Raw genomic sequence first — 24,205 nt, forward strand, 5'->3', positions numbered from 1 at the left:
GGCGGAACTCTCCCCCGTTCCCTCGCCCATACAGCGGGCCCTCCTCTCCACAGCTCCCAGCAAACCGAGCCTCTTCACACCCCTTTCCCATCTAAACTCGGAAACATCAATAGCCTCCCCGGAGGCAAGCTTCCCCAAGTCAAACTTGCTGCAATCAGACTCGTCGGGGAGGGACTTCCTGCGCCACTCAACGGAGCGCCTCCAAGAGCGAGGAAAGCCCCAGCCAACGTCCGATGGAGGAGTGATGAACACATACTCCTCCTTCCGCTTCTTGATGGAAGAAGGCAAGTTCGCCGCAATTTTCACCTGAGGACGCTGGGTCAGATATAACCAGTTGTCCTCCCCCTTCACCAACGGGCTAAGGGCAACACAACCCCGGAGCAGAGCGAGGGTAGGCTGAATCTGAAGAAGACCCGCCTTGGCCACAAAGGCCAAAAGAGTGCGCCAACTATTAGGCGACAGTTGGGAGGGGGCCACCCGGTAAAACTCGAGGGCCTCCACTATAATACCCAAGAGCGGAAACCTAATCCCTGCCCGGAAAGCCTCCACGTAGAAAGCTATCTCTTCCTCCGTGATACCCTCACACACCCCCTCTGCAAAGGATGGAACCCTAATCCCATAATCAGCGGGAAGGTGAAACTCCCTCCTAATCTTCTCCGCCGCCCCTTCTCCCAAAGTGTTCCTAAAACACGTCACCCGACCGGGACGACTAACGGCACCAGACCGAATGTCCCTAATCTCCGCCTCACGAGCGGAGGAAACTCGAGCAAGAGATTCCAAAGGAGCGGCCCCCACCGATGATCCAGAAGCCCCGGAGCTATCTTTCAACTCCGTAGGCTGCTGTACATCTCGAGAGTCGCCGTCCCCTCCCTCTACGAACAACCGCCTCCTTTTTATTGGCGGAGCCCTCTCCAATACTTCTACCGACCCAGAAGAGGGACTCTGAGAAATGGTTGCGACAGACATCGTAAAACAATCAAATGTCGGATGGAATAAAAAGCACAGAACTCACCAGGGCAGACAAACGAAGAAAAACCAGAAGAAGGTTGGTGAAGAGCAATACGTAGAAAAATCGCGGCGGACGAAAGCCCGTTTCACCCGAGGAAGACGAAGAAGTAAGACAAAGAATGAAATCCCCAAAAAGGCTTTAAAAAGGGCTAGGGTTTCGACAAGCGTCGATTGATCTCCCTTCCTTTCTAATCCGATGGGACGCGCACACGTGGCGCCGATTGGGAAATTCAAGGGAACCGCCGAAATCGAAGCGCCATACTGAAAAGATGTCGCTACCCCTACCGCTAAGTAACTTCCCCAGCAAGCCATCCCTAAACCCTCCCCACGTACGATGGCAAAAGGCTCGGGACCCATCACAAGGGCCCGGCATATGAATCCACAAGATGGAAAATGCCACGTAGGATGGCAAAAGGTTCGGACCCCACCACAAGGGCCAGCATACAAATCCACAAGATGGAAATTACCGCGTACGGTCAGGAAAGGCTCGGGGCACGTCACAAGGGTCCAACGTACAATACCACCAAATGAAAAAATACCAAGCACAGCGACAAGGGCTCGGGTCGCGCGAGAAAGCAAACATGCGAGGTGAAAGCAAACACAAGATACAAGTCGTAAAAAGCCGAAAAAGAGCCATTCATAACTATTTCCTTCTGGCCCACGGGCCTACAAAAAGATAAGGGCATGCAGGCCCAAGCCCCCAAGGCCCCCAACAACAAAAAAAGAGGGGGCGGGGAAAATCCTCCTCCAAAATCCCGCTCACCCCACCGCCCCCAGCTCAGAGCGACTAGCCGCTGAAGGAGTTTTCCGCATCGGAAAGCTCCTTATCACTATGCTCCTCCTCCGAAGATCTCCCCCAACGACGATTCTCAGCAAATCGGGCCTGGTCATTTAACCACCGCACCCGGTTCCTCAACAAATCATTCTCCGCACGCAAGGCTCCTATCTCTCGATCCATGTCGATCATCCGGCTACAAACCTCCATTTCCCTACGATGGACATGAGAGAAGAACGAGCGGTGGTGATGAACAAAAGCTTCATGGGACTCCCTCTCGTAAAGGGGAGAACGAGGAGAACGCGGAGGAAACCTTGGAGGCGGGTTCCTCTCAGAAATTCTTCGCTGAGGTCCCAACCCATTAGGGTTTATCTCGGGGCTACTGGGAGGACTTCCCTCGATAGCAACTCTCCCCTCGCCGTTTATAGAGAGACCCTGGAAAGACAATGACATCTCCGACAAACCCGAAGAAAGGCTAAAAGAAAGCAAAAAGGGAAAAAGGAGTAAAAAGGCAATCTGCCTAAAAAACGGAAGGACTCACCCCTTATAAAACCCTGTGGGAGACCCTTGGATAGGAAAACGAAGCAACCCGCCCTACACGTGTCCGTTTCCGATTGGATGACCAACCGACACTGCGTAATGGCACCACAAATCCTCGGGAAGAAGCCGCCGGACAAAACGGCACGTCCCCTCGTACCCCAAGGCTCCCATAAATGCTCTCGTCACGGTATTCACTGGCCCATTCAATGGACCAAAGGTAGTATTATGATGGGACGTAAAAATGGCGATGCTCTCAGGTCTAGCCACGTGTCGCCCCTACACCCATACAGCCTAACCTTCATAAAGAAAGGCGATGGGAAACGGCAAGACCATACGAACCTGACACGTGTCACTTCCTCGCCACCCAAACCTCAACATCACAAGTCACTTCCGACCCCTCCCCACCGAATAAGAGGGAAGGGCCCGGAGGTAGGAAACCAAGCAGAGGGGTCCGACCTCAATCGCACTAGAGGAGAAACGAGCACCCAGGCCCGGGGGCCCGGCGCGAGGCCTCGGCGCACGAACACAACAGGCGAAGGAAATTAAACGCGCTAGGAAAAGGCTCGGAATCCCTCGCAGGTTCAGACGGAACGTCACAAATCCTCGCAACAAAGATAATTTATATCAAACAGATGGAAAAAGCAACACAAAGAGACACGGCACCAATTCATAAAGATGGTCCATTCACATCCTCCTGGCCCACAGGCCTACAAAAAGAAAGGGAAATAAGAAACATAAATAGGCCACGCAGGCCCCAAAATCCCCGATAGGAAAGGGGCAGAAAGAAAAACACGCAAAAAAATAAGAAAGGTCAGGGACTAATCGGAAGAAAACTCCTCTCCCGAAGGGTTCCCCTCCTCCTCCCAGGAGCTCTCCAGCATGGGATCCACCTCATATTCAAACAGCTACTCATTGAGAAAGCGAACCTTTTTCTGCAAATCCTTGTTCTCCCGCTTCAAGTCCTCGATTTCCTTACCCATATTCAAAACACGGCCACGGAGTTCCGTTCCCTTATGATAGGCTCGGGAGAAAAATGACCACTCCCTGGCGACACGGGACCGAGACGACTTGTCTTCCCTAGGCAGGGAGGAAAGGCGAAGGGGGGGGAAGCCTGAGGAAGGGCCCGAGTTCCACCTAGCTTTCTTCCGACTAGCCACAAGGTCCTCCTCCGGATCGGAAGAAAAGTCGGGGTCACTCGACGATTTCCGGGGAAGACAGGCCTTGCCCCTGACTCGCGAAGGAGAACCAAACATGTTGTTGAAGAAGGCACGAAAGAACGCCTACTACTAAAAAAAAAAGGGGGGGGGGGGACGGAGAGCCACAACAAAGCGCCAGGGTAGTTTCCCTTTTTAAGCTCAAGAAAGGAATCCTGGTGCCTCGAAACAAGGCAACCCAGCTAACGACGCCACCGCTTCCCGGGGACGGCCGCCGGATAAAACGGCACATCTCCTCGTACTCCGGGGCCCCCGTAAATGCGCTCATCATGACGTCGCTCGAACAAAACGTTACTCTCTTGGTCCATCCAAATGGACCAAAGGAGTAAGGGGGAGTTATGATGGGACACAAGTACGGCGTCGCTCTCAGATATCGCCACGTGTCGTCCATGCACAAGTAGAGCCTAACCATCATGAAGAAGGGCGTTGGAAAACGGCAAAGACCATACAATTATGACACGTGTCGCCCTCTCACCGTCCAGGCCTCATCATCACAAGTTATGGAAGGAAATATCCGCCAAAACCACACGCGCCGGCGGAGCAGGGGGACGACCCAATCCTGCAAATGAAGGTTTTCTCTCCATAATGATGAAAAGGCCCGTGCACCTCCCTTTAAAAGGGAGGGAAAGGAAGAAGAGAAGGATCCACGTCTCAAGGAAGACTTCCCCCATTCTCAGCTCCCGCAGAACAACAGGAAAAAGAGGCGAGGCAACAACAGAGGAGATTAGGAGCTCAATCCTATTCTCCCTGGTAGTCCCCTCCGACCCACTCATTCACACACCCAGAAAAGTACCCGTGTTTTGGTCCTGGTAACCCTGATCAAACCCCTTCCTCTTCTCGCTGTCCTTTATATTGATTGGTCGAAGGATTTGACTTGGGTGTCGAAGTGATCATCCGGAACCCACCCCAGACCCCCGGACCCCCTGACCCCCTTTGTTTGTGATTGCAGACCCCGCGGAGGCCCTCTACCGACCGCGCGATCGCAGACCCGGATTCAGACGCCATCATTTATCACCTGGGCAAAATATCGTTCATAACCTACGCACATAGCCAAATCACATAACTCTTGTGTTTTACGGTCTGTTTTTGTGTTTCTTGCATTTCTTCTCATCTTGGCTACAAATCGAGTTTGATCCTGTTTTTTGAAAGATTCAAGATCTCTCAGTTATAGTTGTTGCAAGGAAGGGTCTAAATCTTGCACATCTCTGATGCATGTACAACTTATATTAAATGAACATCAATTTTGTCACTTTCGAGTAATCGAATTTTGATCTACTGATCATTAATAAAATTATCCAATCGATTTCTTCTCACATGCAAAGATCACCTTTAGGAAGCTCCGTAGTGTCCGCACTCTTATCATTTCTAGTGGTGGTCCTGTGTAGTATGATAATAGCACTAATTTATATGATTAGAAAAGTGTATAATCCACTTTCCTTTTATGATTTGGATTAGCAACTTTTCCTAAACCATCCGAAGCGTGCGGCATATAAAAAGTGAAAGTGGTTATAAGAAAGAGATATTAGAAGGAAACCATGCGACAAGCATTATCCTCGTTGTCGAGGTCTTTGAGAATCAAATACGATGATAAAGCAAAGAAAAAGAGGAATGCAGCATAATCATGTGTATGGAGATCCCATCGAAAGTTTTCCTGCATAAAGAACCTAGCTTTTCAAGATTTATGTGACTTCTATATTGAAGTTGTTTATGTCTTCTTTATCGAGTGACATTTCCTTATAAGAAAATGAAATCCGCACACTTGTTTTCGTATTGTCATTCCTTTCTTTGTTTTAGACTTTTCGGATTGGATATAAAAGAGGTAATGATATATGGGTCCCCTTTTTTACTTGGGACCGCCAGCTGCAGTATATCTATGACTGTTCGAGGGGCTAATGTACTTCACGTGAGAAGGATTCAAGGGGCGTGATTGCAACATACACTGCTACTGCCTGTTCCCTGTAAAGAAAAGGAGTGAATTTATTATTTTTCTATAAAAAAATGAGGAATGATAGATGCAAAGGCCCTCCTTATGCAAGGGCCAGAGAAGGACCCTTGAATAGATCCACGTCATTTTTAAAGTCGGTTGAGAAACCGAATTCAGTTGCACTTAATGACGTGGATCTATTCAAGGGGCCTTCTTTAGCCCTTGCATAAAGAGGGCCATTGCAGCTATCATTCCTCAAAAATATATATATAACAATCAACAAATATAGCTAAACAAGTTTAAAGAGAACTAATCAAGGGCTTGTTATATCGCGATAAATTAATTTGTCGGATATAAGGCCATATATCTGTAATTTTGACATAATATATTAATATAGTTAATTTATATATACATACATACATAACGTACATGCATAGATAAGGTGTCCACATAAAAGTCAGGTGGTTAGGATCATCCTAACCCTTCCATTTGTGGAGTTCCATTAGAGTCTGCCCTTACTAGGCCAAGGAGCAAAATTCCAGCTATCCACAAGTTCTGGCAAGTGAGCTAGAAACACCAAGAAGATCCCAAAAAGGCTCAAAATCATGCTCAAGATCTCTCTCGCATACCTGAAGTGGATTTGCAAATGGGCCACAGCTAGGGCTGCAAATGAACCGAGCCGGATCACGAACATATTTGGGTTCTGCTCATTAAAAGCTCGGCTCGAGTTCGTTCGTTTACTAAATGAGTCGAACCCGAGCCCAAAAATTAGGCTCGTCAAATAAACGAGCCGAACTCGAGCTTTGTATAGTTCTGCCTGGACAAGCTCTTGAACCTTTTAGGCTCGGTTCATAAAGCGGAGCCAAGCTTTAAAGCTGGGATTACGTTCATTATATATATATATATATATATATATATATATATATATTGCTTAATGGTATTTATTTGATGTGTTTACTAAACGAGTTGAACCCGAACCCGACCAAGCTCGAGCCTGACTTGGCTCGGGCTCGTTCGTTTACTAAACGAGCTGAGCAGAGCCGAGCTTGAGCTTTGTTGAATTTTGGCGAGGTGAACACGAGCCCATAGTAAAAAGCTTGTCACACGTACGAGCCGAACACGAGCCGACGCTCAAACTAAGCGAGCCAAGCACGAACACCCCAAAGTTCGTCTTGGCTCGGCTCGTTTGCTGCCCTAGCCACGGCTCACCCGCTGTCACACATAGGGAACAATGATCAATAATAAGAAAGTGCATCCGCGGAAGTGACATCAACTTCTCTTTGATAAAACAGTTTTTTTTATACTTCAAACGACTTGTTGCATGCTTTAACAACTATAATTATCAAAAGCCAAGCAACGTCCAATCAGAGAGGTATAAAACAAAGAGAAGAATCCCATTGTAAAAAATGGTGGAGGGTATGAATTTGCTAATAATATTTAAATAACAATAAAAATTACAATATAAAAATTCACTTACAATCGACAGTACATTCGATAATATTAAATGATGTTTACTGCATATTGTTTGACAACCTTGAAAAAAAATTTCTATTGAATATTTGTTTACCAAGTGATTTGAGAGGCATAGGAAGGGTCAGAGAGGGAGTGGCTTGAGGGCATGAGTAAAGAGAGGGTGATAAGTGGCTGAAAAACAGGAGAAAAGGATATTTTATGGGCATGGTTGTCAACTATGAAAAACGATTTCATGGAATATTTGTTTCCCTAATCTAATAGTGGGGCAAAGCGCTGGAGAGAGAGAGAGAGAGAGAGAGAGAGAGAGAGAGAGAGAGATTTAAGAGTGTGGTGAGTGATGAGAGGTTGGAATAAGGTTGTCAAACAGGGTAAACAAATATCCTACTTTAAACAGGGAACGTTTTTTCTTTGTTTACCAACCCATTACATGCCTTCCTCATGGTCTTTTCAATTCTCTTTCTCCCCAGCCCTTTCTATCTTCCTCTCATTTTGGGCAAATATATATTCCATGATTTTTTTCATGGTTGCCAAACGAGCCCTACATAGAATTTTCCCCCAATTACAGCCACTTATCACCCTGTAAAGCCACTCCCCTCAAGCCTCTTCCTCTCTTACACCCTTGCTTCCCCTCTGTCACCACTTGGTAAACTAATATTTAGTTGAAAATATTTTCATGGTTGTCGAACATGGTATAAATGTTTATATATCATGAGATATAGGTGCTAAAGATAAATGAGCTTATAAATTCATTCTTTTTTCTCATTAGAGTCACATCGTTATGTATCGTAATACGTGGGCTATATGTCGGCAACCTTATGATTATGCCAATAACAGCCTAGTAGAGAAAGTGTTGAATCAAAGAAAGGAGTCTCACTGCTCCAAAAGGAGATTGCAAATATCATTTTCCTTCTTCAAATGGACAGTGATAGATTGTTTTATGTTTGCTTTCGATTCTTCAGCGGCATCACTCACTAAAGTTTGTCACTAAAGTTTCTACCTCATGTTGGGCACTTTATACAAGTTGTCCCTTATTATACCATTTTTAGGTAGGTAAAGGCACCATTATGTGACCTTTCCACTAACGGAATAAATAAAGGGAAGTGATATTTACGCCCCTTTTGATCACCAGGGACACCCAGCGCCAGTGTACGTGGCAATCAAACCCACTGGATTTTTCTGACATCAAGTACAATTGCCCCCTTTAGTCATTGATACACTGGCGCGTGGTGTCCCTGGTGATAAAAGGGGGGTAAATATCACTTCCCTAAATAAATTTTGCGAAATAATTATTAAAGCTTTTACCTTTCTTTATGGCTATGAAAAAAGAACACCCAACTGTACATCATTAGCACAACATGCTCTAACTTTTAATTAGAAATTGGCATAGGTTATCATCGTGAATCTTACATACTTATAAAAAATAGTCTAAGGGCATGTTTGAGCCATAACAAAAATTTATTGGAATATTTTTTACGGACGGTGAGAGGATAGTAGAGAGGGTTGGTAGAAGGGTAATTTGAGAGGGCCATAAGTAAGGAGAGGGTTGTTGGGGAAACATGGACAGAACGCCGCAGATAAATTTTCCCCTTCTATATGTTAATCAAGAAACTAGCCAAGAACAAAAACCACAAAATACAAAATAGTCATCCACCAAGCACAATTAAGAACACAAGATTTAACATGGAAAACCCTCCAACAAGAAAGGAAAAACCAACGGACAAACACCGAAAGAAATCCACTAAAGGAAAGAGGAATACAATGCCTTTCTTCTCAAGTTTTTCAAAACTTGAAGCATACAACAAGAATAGAAGAACAATAATGAAATCTTGGAGGAAATACGGTATACCTCACAAACCATCGCAAGAGAACTCTTTCCTACCTCTAAAATCCGAGCGTGAGACATCTTCTTCTTCTTCTCCAAGAATCCATTCAAAACCCAATGATTTGGCTTCTACTTTCCTTTTCTTTCTTGCCCTTGCAAAGACTTCAATCTTCAATGGTGATTAGGGTTACAAACCCTCTACTTTTGCCCCAAGCAAAAGCATTAGAAGAACAAGAAAAACCCCTTTTGTTTCTCTCTTTTTCTCTATACACCTCTCTCTCTCTCCCTCTCCTCTTCTCCATTTTCTTTTTTTTTCTTTCTTTCCTTCCTTTTCATTCAGTTGGCAGACACCCCCACATGACTCTCTCTCTTTAGTTTTTAAGAGACATGAGTGCTTGAGTATGGGTCCTAGTTTATGGTGGTGGACCCCACAACAATCTCCCCCTCCAGCCCCGTGAAGGACGATCTTTGAACTGGATTCTCACATGGCACCCATACCCGCCAAATCTCTGCATAGCTCATGCTTCTCCTTTGGCACTGTCTTCTCATCATGTCTGATGGATTTCGATCGGTGTGAATCATGTTATTCTCCATCAACCCATTTTCTAAAACATCTCTAATCCAGTGATAACGAACATCATTGTGCTTCGTCCTAGAGTGGTAACTGGCATTCTTACTCAAAGCAATGTCACTATAATTGTTGCATCTGACCACATATCCATGTTCCATTCCCAACTCCATAAGAAAATGCTTTTGGCAAAGCATCTCCTTACAAGCTTCTATGGAAACAATGTACTCAGCCTTTGTAGTTGATAGAGCAACACACTTTTGTAACTTCGATTGCCATGAGATGGCTCCTCTTCAAAAAGTAAACAGGGAGCCTGTTGTAGACTTCCTGTTGTCTATATCTCTTGCCATATTTGTGTAGCCTTCCACTTTGGGTTACGTGCTTTCAAAACATAAGCACTATTTTGAAGTGCCTCTTAGATACCTTAAATCCATGTTTCAGCTTCCCAAAGCTGCTTGCTAGGATTTACTAAATATCTACTAACAACACCAGTCGCATATGCTATGCCGGGCCTTGTACACACCATAGCATACATTATGCTTCGTATGGCTGATTCGTAGGGGATCATCTCCATTTCATTATTTTCTTCACTACTGGATGGAGATAACTTCAAACTAAGCTTAAAGTAACCAGCTAGTGGGGTACTTATGGACTTGGCATTTTTCATGTTAAACCTTCCAAGTACTTTCCCAATGTACTTCTCCTATGATAGACATAGATTCTTGTTCCTTCTATCACGCTTCACTGCCATACCAAAAATATGCAGTATATCCCTAGGTCTTTCATGTCGAAGACCTGATTCAAATCTTCCTTTAACCTGTCAATACGGTTAGCATCTTGACCAACAATAAGCATATCTTCAATATTTAACAAGAGAATAATAAAATTACCAGTGGAAAACTTTCCGACATATACACAGTGGTGTAGACACCCAATTTTGTAAGGGTGGTACTAATGATAGGTGTCACGAGGAAGAACCTTGTGACGAGTCCCAGAGCAGCAGTTCGGTTTCTCTCAATCTCTCTTTAGGCTATTTTCAAAAGAAAACACTTTTCGAAAGCAATTTTATCTCTGAGATACAACCAAAAAGCCTGTTTTTACACAGCACCCGCCTTTTACCGCGTACACCGGTAAGCCCATTTTCACACGGCATTTCAATCGATAAGTTAACTTTGAGTCAAAAAACTTTTGTTTTTACCCAAAGGACACTTCGTTTTCCAAAAGCAAGCGATATTAGATTCATTGAGAACTCCCCAGAACAAGGAATCCAATGGATATGACTGCGTGTGATTCGAAATTCAATCGGAGAAGTTACGGACATTCGAAACTCACCGATAAAAGACAAAAAATCACATTTTTCCATAGAACACAAGAGACGAGGTTTCGCGCCAACCGAAATATGATGTCACCCAGATGATGTCATCTGGGTGACACCAAATTTCGCAGGGGGCGAAATTCATTTGGGCGAAATTACCATTAATTACCCCCCCAAAAAAAAAAACTATAAATAGTGGGGTAAGGCTTGGTAAAGGTGAATTCCCCTCTCTCTCTCTCTCCTCTTTTTGGTGTGAGAAAAACCTTTAGTTTCACCCCCCTTTTTTTGGCCATTTCCAGTCCAAAACCCTCTGAATTTCCAAAAAACCATAGTTTCTTTGTTTTAGAAGAGAGAAAGTAGAGAAATCCCTAGGTAGCTCACATTGGGCGTCAGCATTCTGCAGAAATTCAGAAGGTTCAGAGCGACATCCGTCAAATAGCGTCGTTGTTCTGTCGAATTTCGCAGAACCACGTGCTATTTTTCGATAATAGCGTCTTTGTTCTGCCGAAATCTAGGCAACTCCAGTGCCCCTTTCATAAATAGCGTCGTTACGCCTCTGATTTCTCTGCAACTTCGGAGCCCCCTTTTGTCAGAATAGCGCCGTTACGCCGCTGATTTTTTGACAACCTCGGAGTCCCCTTTCCCGAATAGCACCGTTACGCCGCCAATTTCTCAGCAATTTCGGAACCTTTTTTTCTTTAATAGCGCAGTTACGCCACTGAAATCTCGGCAACTACAGAGTTCCCTTTTTCAGAATAACGTAGTTATGCTGCCAAATTCTCTACAGATTCTGGTAAATTTATATTTATTTCCAAGCTTTATGTAATTTTCATTAGAAAGTAAGGTATGAGGTGTTGACATTATAAGATCTCTGGCTCACATTGCCCTCAGAACTTATGATATAAATTCCTCGACCTTTCTTTTACTTTTCGCACTGTCTTTTCCATTTGATTTTAGTTAACCTAATTGTGATCAGTTGCGAGATCTTTCGGAACTCATACAGCAACATACGATCTCAATCAGGATAATTACTGCTTATTTTCGGTCTTTTTTTAAATTCATTTTATTTACATCCTGAAATTAAGCATAATCCGAATAAATGATAAAAGGATAAGTTATCCTTATTAAAATTCTTCAAAAAATGCCAAATTAAATCAAGAGATTGGATTCATCCAAGCAAGATGGGTGCCTAAAACCTTGCCTGATGGGTGCCTAAAACCTTGCCCGATTGTAACCATAACCCTTACCCAGATATCTGTAAGGACCATGCCTTAACAAACAGAGCAAAATTACAAGGTTCTAGACCCAGATCAAAAGAACCCCTTTGTTTACTGTTCCTCCAATGAACTCGGGTACGACTCCCCTTTTCATCAGAAGAACAGGGACCTAGGTGGCGACTCTGAGTTTCTCTTTCTTGCGAAGTTAGGACCACGGTCCCGAGTCCGTAATAAATGCAGATCAAACTAAACACTTCCAGAGAACCCGATGTGGTAATCCCTCGCCGCCTCAAGCGTGCGGGAAAAAACCGGCTCCCACAGACTGGCGACTCTACTGTGGATATGAAGTAGTTCTTTCAGTAGACTTGTTATCAAAAACCAAAACGATTATAGCTCTATATTGACTTAACTTGGCATTTTTGAAACATCTAATAAAATAAATTGGTTTTTCCGCCTTTATTAGGGTTATCCTTAACCCGATGAAACTCTCAGGGGCACCCGAAAGTTGTGAACACTTCGCAAGTTGCGGATGCACTTAACGAGCGAGATAAAACAAGTGTTTGATTTACTTTTCAGTATCATACGCTTGTTCTGCAGGGATTGCTTGAGCCAATGCTCTAAATTACCGCCAAATTGCATGAAAATGCCCCGGAAGGCACCTAGGCTTACCGATTTATTTTTATGCAAACACTGCACACACCATATTTTGCCTACCTATTACCCTCGGGAGTGACGAGCACTTGGAACGGCTGGGTGGCATTTGGGATTTCATCACCCGGATTGCTGTTTGTCACACGTCCATTTGATGTTAAAGCACCACCTCTTTGCACGTCGCCCTTGTGGTGGTGTTAAAACGATGATGTATTGAACTTCCCGCCGTGCTGGGGACCACCTGGAAAGGGTTGTTAGATCACTTCGGCGAGAGGAACCTTCAAGCCTTCATCACAATACATAAGCCCAGCATATGCACGTAGATGTATACCATGCGCACATAGGGCATGCTGAGCATAGAGTTAGGCAAAGCCAAAACCAGTTACTGTCGAGAGATGTGAGCATATTCCCAAAATCAGAATACACTAAAACTTTGGCCCACCTCGGGCATGTCGAGCGAGTATAGAAAGGTGTCCCCGGGTTGCCTCAATTCTTGGTGGGGATGTTATTACCCTAGCCCGATGCACAAACGGTCGCAGCTCACTTTTACCCAAAACTAGAGGTTATCCTAAACTTTTTGTTTTGTCCAGAGTCGTAGTTGTAAACCCATACCATCACCTTCTTTGGATAAGCAACTATTGTACCATGGAGGGATGTTCGTCTCGCAGTTAACACGCTTAACCAAAAGACCCTCATTCTGGTTCCATCTTCAAAATAAATGTCATTGTTTCTCTCTGAAACCTTGACCCCTCATCATCTTCTATCTTGACCATCCTAGTCACAGCCTCATCAGGCTCTACTGTTTAAAGAGTTTAGACCCGTCCTGACGATCATTATGGTCAAAGCGGCGGAGCTCTGCTCAAATAAATCTATCTTTCCATATAAAGACAGACTTGTCCAGACCATCTAGATCCATCTTGACTATCATTATAGTAAAGAAGGCAAAGCTCTGTACATATAAGTCTATCCATAGACATGTCCCGACCATCCCATCAAATCCTCTTTGAATCTATCTTCTCACACAAAGAATGACCTTCCCAGACCCCTGTTATGGTTAAAGCGGTGGAGCTCTGGCCAAATAGACCCATCTTCTTGTACGAAGATAATCTTGTCATGACCATTGTTATGATCATAGTACCTAAGCTTTTCTCAAACCAAGTCAGTCTTTCTAAAAGGTTAGACTCATCCCGACCTCTGATGTAGTCAAAACAGTGGCAACACTCTGCCCAAATTGTCTCTATCTTCCTCTTGGAAGATAGACCTATTTTCTAACCAGTGTCTTGTTCATAACTCAAGAGTCATACTCAGGTCATGTTGTCTTCACTTTTGAAGACAAACCTATTCCGACTACTTTTTCATGGTCAAAGCGTCAGGGCTTTGTTCAAATGAATATATCCTCTCATGAGAAGATATACCCAGCTAAACCTTTGTCATAATCAAAGTGTCAGACCTCTATCAATTTTTCATCTCGAGATTAGGGTTAGATCTTTATCTAAACTCTGATCAAATTCTATCTTTCTATGGGTGTCTTCCCAATTCATAGGCCACAGGGGCAGTCCTTGCTCTCAACCCCTCGCTTGTTCAGGATCCTTCCTAAATCTGTAAAAATTACACAAACCAAAAATAAGTAAAAATACAAAAATAAATGCTTTTACCAAGCGTTTTACAATTGTTTTACCGTGTTTTTGTTCTCTGTCTTCCATATAGGTAGATCATGGACCCAGATGATTTGATCGAATGGATGCAGCGGTTCTACTCTCCAGAAAGTCTTAAGCATGTCGGATGGATGATAGATCCCAATGAAAACTCCATCCCTCTCTTGCCCACCATCTTTGTAGACATGAATTTCCTTAGGGTAGTAGCTAGGTTTTGGGACCCTCAGTATGATGTCATCCATTTTGGCCCAGAAGAGATACGTCCAACGTATGAAGAATTTTACGCTTTGCTAAGAGTGTCACTTGAAGGGCTCCATGACCACTCCTACGATCACCAGTGGATACCGAGCTTCTGTCCAGCAGTTATTTTATTGGAATCATTTTGAACCTTCCACATTTCAAAACAAAGACAGCGTATTAATGTAGACACCCAATTTTGTCAAGGCGGTACTAATGATAGGTGTCGCAAGGAAGAACCTTATGACGAGTCCTAGAGCACCAGTTCGGTTTCTCTCAATCTCTGTTTAGGGTATTTGCAAAATGAAGCAATTTCTGAAAACCATGTTATCTCTCAAATGCAACCAGAAAGCCTGTTTTTATACAGCACCCGCCTTTTTACAGTAACCCAAATGACACTTTATTTCACAAAAGCAAGCGATATTAGGTTCATTGGAAAGTCCCTGAAACGAGGAATCCAACGCACCGGAATGCCTGCAAATCAGAGTTCAAACGAAGAAGTTATAGGCATTTTAAAAATGAACAACACAAGGGAGGAAAGCATGTCTGGATGACATCACCAACTTCACCCAGTGCGAAATTTGGGATGATCCCCAAGCCATACCCCCCTCCGAATCTATAAATAGGAGCACGGTAAGTGTTTTTCAGAGCTCTTCTCTCTCTCTCACCCCCTTTGTTTTTGGTTAAAACACCCCCATTCTTAGTGAATACACCAAACCCCTGCAGAATTCTTAGAAAAACCCTAGTTTACTTTGTTTCAAGAAGAGAGAAAGTATAGAAATCTGTAGGCAGCTCACACCGGGCGTCGGCAGTCTGCCGAAATTTCAAAGGTCCGGTGCGACATCTTCAAATAGCGTCGTTGTTCTACCGAATTTCATAGAACTACGAGCTATTTTTCAATAATACCGTTGTTCTGCCGAAATCTCGGCAAACCCGAGGCCCTCTCCTCCAAATAGCACGGTTATGATGCCCAACCCTTCTGGTAAATTTACGTTCATTGACCAGCTTTAGTAATTTCCTTTCCAAAGTAGGGTACAAGGTGGTGACATCATAAGATCTTGGGCACTCAAATTGCCCCCTGAACTTATGATATAAATCCCTCTACCTTTCTTTTACTTTCTGTCACTTCCTTTACAAAGTAAGGTACAGCGAGGTGGTGACATCATAAGATCGCGGGTGCTCAAATTGTCCCCTGAACTTATGATATAAATCCCTCTACCTTTCTTTTGCTTTCTATCATTTCCTTTACAAAGTAAGATATGCGGTGGTGACATCATAAGATCGTGAGTGCTCAAATTGCCCCCTAAACTTATGATATAAATTCCTCTATCTTTCTTTTTCTTTCTACACTGTATTTTTCCTTTAGTTTTAAGTTAACTTGATCGTGAGTTAGTTGCGAGATCTTCAGTGATCGGTATACAACTTACGATATTAATCAGGTTAATTACTGCTTATTTTCTGTCTTTTTTGTAAATTCATCTTTATTTACATCCTGGAAATAAGCATAACCTAAGTAAATGATAAAAAATAAGTAATCCTGGTTTAACTTCTTCCAAAAATGCCAATCTAAGTTAAGAGACAGGATTCGTCCAGGCAGGAGGGGTGCCTAACACCTTCCCCGATTGTCACCATAACACTTACCCAGATATCTGTAAGGACCATGCCTTCAACAAACAGATGAAAATATAAGGTTCTAGGCCCAGAGCAAAAGAACCCCTTTGGTTACTGTTCTTCCAACGAAATTCGAGTCGTTACTCATTTCATTAGAAGAACAGACATAGGTCCTAAGCCCTACCCTAGGTGGTGACTCTGAGTTTCTCTATCTTGCAAAGTTAGGTTTTCGGTCCTGAGTTCGTAAGTAATGCGGATCAAATAAACGCTCCCTGAGAACCCGATGTGGTGATCCCTTGCTGTCCTACGCGTGCGAGAAAAAATCGGCTCCCACAGACTGGCGACTCTGCTGGGGATATATTTGATAATTTCTTTCAGCAGACTTGCTTATTAAAAATCAAAACAAGGTTATAGCTCTGAAATTGACTTACCTTGGCATTCTCGGAAAATTCAACCAAATAACTTGGTTTTTTCTCCTATATTATGGTTATCCTTAACCTGATGTAGCCTTTAGGAGTATTCGCAAGTTGCGAACACTCCTAACGTGTGAAATAAAAGAAGTGTTAGACTTACTTTCCAGTACGATATACTTGTTATATACTTGTCTTGAAGGGATTGCAAGAGCCAATGCTAAAAAATACCACCAAATTGCGCAAAAATGCCCCAGGAGGAACCTAGGCTTACCTATTTATTTTATGCAAACACGCACACACCGTTTGGGATTTCATCACCCACTTGCATATCTATTTACCCTCGAGAGTGACAAGCTGAAATTCCGCTTAGCAACCCAAGACGGGGTGAATTGGGTGTCTTTTCAAATTTTAAGAATTTTAAAACTTTGCTTGCACTAGTTTTAGTTTGATTAAAAAGATTAAGAATATGATTCAAAGACAAGAGTTTAAGCACTTTCCCAAAAGAGAGGAGAAGAAGAGACAAGAGGCTTCACACAAGATTTTTATAGTGGTTCGGTCTTAAACCCAAGACCTACTCCACTCTTCTCAAGTTTGTCTCCTTGAGGATTCCACTAGAATCTTCTTCCAAGGAACTTAAATACGACTTTCCTTTCACCAAGTACAATCTGAGCTTCCAAGCTTCAATGGTCTTAACTACGACGCCCTTTGTTGCCAAGTACAATGAAAAGATGAAGAAGTAGCTCACTTGCCTCTAGATAGGCTGATTACAAGTAAAGAACATTCACTATCTCTCAAGAAAAGAAAAGTACAAATCAATCCTAGAGTTTCACAAAAGTATTTCCAGAGTAGGCACAAAGAGAGGATGTGAGAGTGATTAAGGATCTATATTAATGTTAAGGTATGTATTGAATGATCCAAGATGCTTAGGCAAGGTGTTAGAAAACTCAAATGAGCTCTAGACCATCATATATATAGTGGCGATTCAAATATGACCGTTTGGGAGTCTCTAACCGCTAGTAAGGATGCATAGCACGGAGCTCCGTCGTAGTTGTTGGGCCAAAAAAAATTCGGACAGAGTGCTACACGGGGCTCTGTGAGGATCCACGGAGTTCTGTGGAGGCTCCTGGAGCAACATTAAATGCAATCTGTTTTGGGTTTGGGTTTGGCCTCCGATACTTGGTTTTCTTAAGTAGTTTGTGATGCCATGTGGGTTAAAAAATGTATGAACACCACCATGGTAAACACATGCACGTATGGTCAATTTTAGTATTGTTTTAGCCGTCTTTTTGTGCCATCAACTTGAAATACACATTATGAAACATTACACATTATAAGTATACTTTTGATCTTCATTTTGTTGGCATTTCAATGAGGCTTTGTCTTCGCTTTGATCAACTCCTTTGATCCACGTGCGCATAGCTTTAGCATTTGGAGCGATAACCTTCCTTGAGTTCACTTTATCCTTGCAATTTGACTTTGCCTTTGGGGAACATGGATCTTGCCTTTATTTTGCTTTGCCATTGCTTTCTTCATGTCTTTGACCTTGTCTTGATCACTAGATGATTAATCTTTTGAGGTATATTCCTGGGATTGCTTGTGCTTGAAACATGATCACTTAACCACCAAGAAGCATTAGTATAAACAAGCACTATATGACAAATTGAGATTGTTAATCATCAAAACAAATGTTTAGGAGAACTTACTGAACTCTTGGGCTAACAATCTCTCCCTTTTTTATAATGACAAACACAATTTGCTTTAAGGTAGGAGCTTCCCCTTATGGGAAGATTAAACCAATTAATGCTCCCCCTAAAAGAAATATTTGATTAACAATTTAAGCATTAATTTGTATGAGAGATAAATATAAGAAATGGAGCTTTGCTCCCCCTCAATTTATGTATTCAAGTATAGCATGGGAGCTCAAATATTCTCCCCCTTTTGGCGTCACAAAAAAGGGTGAACCATAAAGAGATCAAGCCTAGGGAGAACCAAGAACGCAAATGAAAAGCAATGCAATAGAGATAAAATCATCTAAGACCAAGCTTATAAGTACATCACAATACATTTGAGCTAAGAAGAAAGACCAATACACACAGGCTCAAAGCAAGCCATAGTCCATATATAATGAAAGGCCATACATAGATTTAGCATAATGAAAGGCCATACATAGATTTAGCATCCACGAGTTGCTTGGCCAGACATCCTCATCTCAAACTATATAGATATCACCCAAATGCCAAGAGAGAAACATACATCCACACAAATCCAAGTGAAAGCATAAAGAGCTCAACACATTTCCTAGTCTAAATATAGCATATATATCCTAGAGCAAGACAAGTAGATAGCCTAAACAATTGCAGAGATGTCAAAAATGATAGATAGCAGGAACCAGCTACTGCTCTGGAGGAGGTGGAGGGTGAGAGGAACTGCCATGATACTAGCCCAACTGCTCGCCTGAGAGATACTGTCGAAAGGCGGTGAACTGATCATCAACATGAGTGGTAAGCTTCTCAAATTGAGAAGCCATGGACTTCTCAAGTGCCTCCTGCATAGCTAATAGGTCCAGGCGAGTACATGGTTGAGAGAGGTCTGTGTCGTTGGAGTCACTGCCATCATCCTGAGAAGCCTCCGCCTCTGAGGTGTCTTCATCTTCTAACTCTTCTTCCTCAATGACAGGAGCGACTTCCAATTGAATTCGTTGAACGGTGCGTTCATCAAATGGAGCAGTAGGGGTGCATGTCATCTCACCGCTAAGACGAACACCATAGGCTTTGAAGATCCGGTTCAAGAGCATCCCATATGGCATGCAGGAACGGGACCGAGTGGGGGCCTCACTCATGAATCGGAAGATGATGTTTGCACAATGGAGAGGGTGATTGGCTAAGAAGCAGTAGATGATGAAGGCCTCAAGGAGTCTCACGACGTCTGTCTGCCCACCGCAAGGGGTGATGTTGCTAAAAGTGAGTTTATGTAACATCTTGGCAGCAGTTTTGAGATGGGATGAGTGAACCTTAATATGGGGATCATATTGATTGGCAATGGTTTGAGAGAGCCGGAGACGAGGAACATCGATTTTGTCAATTTCATCATCGGGCCAAAAGTAATCACCACCACCGGCAGGGGAAACTCCAAAGAGGGTGCTAAATTGGATTGGTCTTGATTGATCTTGATGGGGGTTTCCTTGACGTGGGTGTGAATGACGAAGTTTGAAGGAGAACTACGATGGTTCCGGTAGAATAGCTTGACCAAGCGAGGGTAGACACGTTCGCGGATGTGAAGGATGGGTGTCCAACCCAAGTTGTCAAAGCATTGCTTAAGGTCAAAATGTTGAAGAGCAACGAGTTCTACGTACCTACCAGTGAGTATGCCATGATGGTGAATTTTGTTCCATGTGGAACGAGCCGCTTTATCCTTGAAGGGAGAAGGATGTTCTGGTTCGGAGGTCGGTTCCCTTGCCCGTTTTGGTGCGGGTTCGTCGTTATGACGCCCTCGGGAGGATCCTTCACCACTTTGTTTGGTTCGTGCCATGAGGGTTTTGATGAATAGGATGAGGAACTAGGGTTTTGAAACCTAAAATGGAAGGAAAAGGAAGGGTGGATGGAAGAAGATTGAGAGAAAATGGATGGAAAAGGAGGAGAGAAGGGAAGCAAATGGAGAGAAACTAGATGGAATTGAAGGGAGGAAGAGAAAACATAGAAAAACAGTAAAGAAGAGGAGGAAAAAGAGGAATTTTACGGTTTGGAGGTGGAAGAAAGGAAAAGAAGAAAAAAATTTGCAGATTTTGGGGGAAAAAGGGTTAGGATTGAAGAAGAAGATGGGATGATGGGTTTTGGAGGGTTTTGGAGAAAGGTAGAAGAGAGAGGAGAGTTAGGGTATGAAGAGGATCAAAAAGAAGTTAAAAACGAGTGAAAAACCCATGCTTTGAGTGGCCCTGAGCGTGGCTTGGGTCCCTTTTTTAAAAACATCCAGCAATCTGCATGGAGCTCCGTGGAATTCCACAGAGTTTCGCGCACGGAGGTCCGTGGATATCCACAGAGTTCCATGAATAGAACACTAAGAGGGTCTTGAGAGGTTGGTTTGTGGGGTGAGTTCGGAGGTGTGAGCCTGATGCAGGGCTTGAAGATGATGTTGACCATGTTGAGGATATTGAAGCTGAGTTTCTCAAGCCACAAAACCACCCGAAGCAGCTAAAGAGATCTGAAAGAATTAAAGCTCAGAATAACAAATCTGGGTGGGCTTGCACCTGATTCAGTCCCAGAATAGTTAACCTTGCCTGGAAATCACATTCTGGTAGTTGGACATTCATTTCTTCCCGTAGGCCACTAGAAGGGCAAAATGGTAATTCTCTTTTCTCTTATAATAAGCCCTATAAAAGGCAACAAATGAATTTTTTTTTAGGACTCCTTAAAAATTTCAGAAATAGAATTTGGATCTTGATCTCGTTTTGGTTTCGGGCACCGAAACATAGTGTGGGACCCGATCCCGGAGCGGGGAATAGCCCGTGAGCCACCTTCCCTCTTTCTTAGTTTCTCGTACCCACGCGATTGGCGCGTGTCTTTTATTATTTATTATTGATTATCCAACCAAGCCAGCAACAACCAAACCATAGGGTGCAAACAAACTTGCAACCCAGTACCCACAAGGGTAGGGGTAAGCCGCCGAGCCTAGCAAGGTGTGATTTAATTCATCCTTTCCGTTAACTTGAGATCACTAGAAGAATCTGAATTTCACACAAAAGACAATGACAGAGTCGCCACCTAGATGAGGGATCAAGGACCCATAAATAACAAGAAATCTAGACTCGTTACCTGGTTACGAGAATGGAAGGTGTGGGGAGTTACCACCACATGCACCATCCTCGCCCGATAATCCGGTCTTCGATTCCAAAAGTTTACTCTCTAGAATTTCTTTTAAATGGCTCATTTAACTCTATTGAAGTGCGAACTACGTGACATGCATCGTAAAATCTAATTTTAATGTAATTCCTAAATGTGTATCATGATTTTCTTAATTTGTTTGAATTCAATCTAAGTGAAAGTTCTCATAAAATTCTAATTTGAGGAAAATCCTATCTATTTTAATTAATTTAGTTAAGAATTTAGAAAAAAACTAATAAACAAAAGCCTCACTAGGATCAGAGTCGACGTAGTTCGGTGCACCTGAACTAAGCTACTTATGCCTAACTCATCTAGGACACCGATCTAGACTGTATTGACTGTTTTAACAGTTTAAGAGAAATTATTTAATTCAAGTTGAAGATTTTATTATCCTAGGACTTCATCTAAGATGTTATATGGTCCTATCTAAGTGCAACTCGTCCCTTAGACTAATGCAGGTTAACCTACCTCCTAAGTAACTAGGTTTGTCCTAGGAAAAAATTAGGTGACTAGTGTAACTAGATCTATGGCACGGTTGTTATCAATAGCAAATGGCCGTGATGAGGCTGGACTCCTAACTATAGGACTCCCTAAAACCTAAGATACAACGTGACGTAAGCCCTAAAATGTTCCTACGATAGGAGACCGCAATCCAACGGCTCCTAATACTTTGATTAAGTTAATTCAATTTGTTGATATTGGTGATTTTTAGATTGACTGATTGTTTATTTTTAAGGATTTTCGATTCCTAAATATCTAAGGGATACCAAAGGTTCTATGGTTTGCCAGTTTCGGCCTTGAATCGCAACCATGGATGGGAATCCTGCTCTCAACCCTTGTATAATTCATCACGTAAGTTATAATATCTTATTGCCTGGCATGTTTCTCAGGATTTTCGTGGACAGTGGACCTCGGAGCCAATATCATACTATAATTTACGCACTTCAATTATGCAGGATTAATAGCAATTAGTATACGATTGTGGTTGCGATCTCGGCCGTTAAACTATCGCGGTGTAGCAAATTTACATGGGAGATCTATGAACCATAAGGTTTCTGTTTCAAACAAGTTGGGGATTAAATTCATGATGTAAAGTTAAGATTTGTTGGAGGTTTTTACTGACTTTTGTGTTGATTTACTATTAAATTATGATTTATTAACATTAAGACGAGATTGCTAGAATTACACAGAAACCCTAAGCAATCAAACTCCAAATCAGTTAAAACTTTTCCAGTAATAAGATATGGATGATTGTGTCTTACGGGAAACATTTCATGAATTTTAATTAAGATTTGATATCAATTTCTGATTTCTTAAAATTCATATCATTTCAAAGATTAACACAGTAACTTATAGCATATCAATTTCAAATTAATCAAAAGCTTCACAGAATAAAGATATAAATGATTATAGTGTACTGGAAAATTTTCATGAATTACCATTAAGGTTTGATATCAATTCTGATTTTTTAAAATTTAAATCAGATTATAGATTAACACAGCAACCTATAGTATATCAACTTCAAATTGACTCAAACTCTTATAGTATAAAGATAATCCTGAGATTAGACTACTGTATGACTTTTATGGATTGTTATTACCATTTGATGCCAATTGAAATTCACACAATAATTGGATGAAATCAAAGAATTACTTAAAAAGCAAATGTAATGGTATCCTAAAATCAAATAAAAAATTCCCGTAGATATATAATAGATTATAAAATTTTCTATCAAAATTATAAAACTAAAAAATTAAATCTTCTCCATAGAATCGAATTTTAAATAGAAAAGGGGAATTTGTTTCTTATGAATTGAAACCCGTTTATTAAAATAAACTACAAAACAATATTAAAACTTTGCAAAACCAAATGAAAATTTTTCTCTAACATTCCAGTAACCTAAGTTACTGGTTTGTAAATAAAACTTTAAAAAATTTACTAATTTAATACGAAACGAATTACGGCACGTAAACCAAAGAATCGATTAGAAAACAGTAAAGAAAAATTTTTTTCCAAAATTTTATTCTTCGAAAACTTCAATTTATATTAAACATGAGTTATGGAAAGTTTCATTAATTTTTAAAATTGTTTGATATTTATTAAAAATAACCCAAAATTAAAATAAATCAAAACTAGATTAAAATAAATTAAAAAATTCCAAAACTTTTATGGTGAACTGGAAATCCAAACATCGGTTTGGAACCAAATTTTCATGAAATTTGGACTTGATTTGACCTATTTTCCATTTTATTCTTCTAAAAATAACCTTTTGCCGAGTTATCTTTCGAAAAATAAAACGGAAATCGAGGCGGTCAAACCGTGGTCCAAGATTTCACTTTCCCGTAGTTTTGAAACTTTTATTAACGTAAAAAAAATTCTTTTTTTGAAAAAGATTATGTTTTCAAACACTTGCCTTGAAAATTGAATTTAAACTCATATGAAAGAATAAAGAAAGAAAATTTATATTTATATGGAGGAAAACTAATTTTTTGTTGAAATTTTGGATTTTGAAAGCCTTTAATCTATACTATAACATACTGGAATTTTAAAAGAAAACTCACTAATTTGATATTTTAAAAATAAAACTCAGCATGCTTGTTCTAATTCGCAAAGAAGAGAGATCCTTACAGTTGATCGCGATCCTTGTCTCTTGGGTTGGTGATCCAAGATATACGCTTTGTCCAACCCTTTTATACGCTAAAAAAGATCCAAAGAATACTCCAATAATTCTTGATTGTGTGATGCCTTGGAGAAGAAGAAGAAAATCAAGAAACCCTTTTGTCAAAAGAACTTGAGAGAGATGAACACACTTGAAGAGAGAGAAGCTTTTTTCTTCTTTATTTTTAGGAGAGGAGAGAGAAAATTAGAATTTTTATTAGGTGGTAGAGAGAGGGATGAAATTTTA

The sequence above is a fragment of the Tasmannia lanceolata genome, unplaced genomic scaffold (assembly GCF_043159265.1).
Source record: "Tasmannia lanceolata isolate RefF3 unplaced genomic scaffold, GAP_Taslan_0.1 ptg000002l, whole genome shotgun sequence".
NCBI lineage: Eukaryota > Viridiplantae > Streptophyta > Magnoliopsida > Canellales > Winteraceae > Tasmannia > Tasmannia lanceolata.